Below are 1059 nucleotides of genomic sequence, written 5' to 3'. Positions count from 1 at the left end.
CTCTGTCATTTTTAGCATCTACATGGATGTTAAAATCACCCACAATAATTATTTTATCTGAGCTCAGAACTAAATTAGATATAAAGTCTGAGAAATCAGACAGAAACTCTGTGTAAGGCCCAGGTGGACGATAGATGATAACAAGTAAGACTGGTTTCTGAGTTTTACAGCTGGGGTGGACGAGGCTAAGCATCAGGCTTTCAAATGAATTAAAAGTCTGTCTGGGTCTTTGGTTGATTAATAGGCTGGTGTGAAAAATTGCTGCCACACCGCCCCCTCGGCCTGTGCTTCGAGATTTCTGGTAGTTAGAATGACTCGGGGGTGTTGATTCATTTAAACTAACATAATCATCCTGCTGCAACCAGGTTTCTGTAAGGCAGAGTAAATCAATTTGTTGATCAATTATTAAGTCATGTACTAACAGAGACTTGGAGGAGAGAGACCTAATATTTAATAATCCACATTTCACTGTTTTACTCTTTGGTTCAGATGTGGATACTGTATTGTTCTTTCTTTGTAATTGTTTATGTTTAAGTTGTTTGTTGCTGGTTTTTAGTTTGTTTTTTGTCTGTTTGGGAGCTGACACAGTCTCTATGGAGATGGGTTTTTGGGGGGTAGCAGGAGGAGAGAAGCTGCAGAGAGGCGTGTAAGACTGCAACTCTGCTTCCTGGTCCCAACTCTGGATAGTCATATTTTGGGGGGTTTAATAAATTTGTCCATATTTCTAGAAATGAGAGCTGCTCCATCCAAAGTGGGATGGACCGTTACTGCCCGACGTGAATTATGATTTTACTGAATTTACGTTTACCCTTAGCCAGCAGTTTTAAATTTCCTTCAATGTTGCCTGCTCTGGCCCCTGGAAGACAATTGACTATGGTTGCCGGTGTCTCTAGCTTCACATGTCTGAGAACAGAATCACCAATTACCAGAGTTTGACCCCCGGCGGGTGTGTCGCCGAGTGGGGAAAAACGGTTAGACACATGAACGGGTTGGTGGTGTACCTGGGGCTTCTGTTTAGGACTATGCTTCCTCCTCACCGTGACCCAGCCGCCCTCTTTC

Source organism: Haplochromis burtoni, unplaced genomic scaffold (genome assembly GCF_018398535.1).
Source record: "Haplochromis burtoni strain Fernald_Lab_line unplaced genomic scaffold, NCSU_Asbu1 Contig_345, whole genome shotgun sequence".
Lineage (NCBI taxonomy): Eukaryota > Metazoa > Chordata > Actinopteri > Cichliformes > Cichlidae > Haplochromis > Haplochromis burtoni.
The sequence above is the reverse complement of the archived record's forward strand: the minus strand, read 5'-3'. Positions refer to the sequence as shown.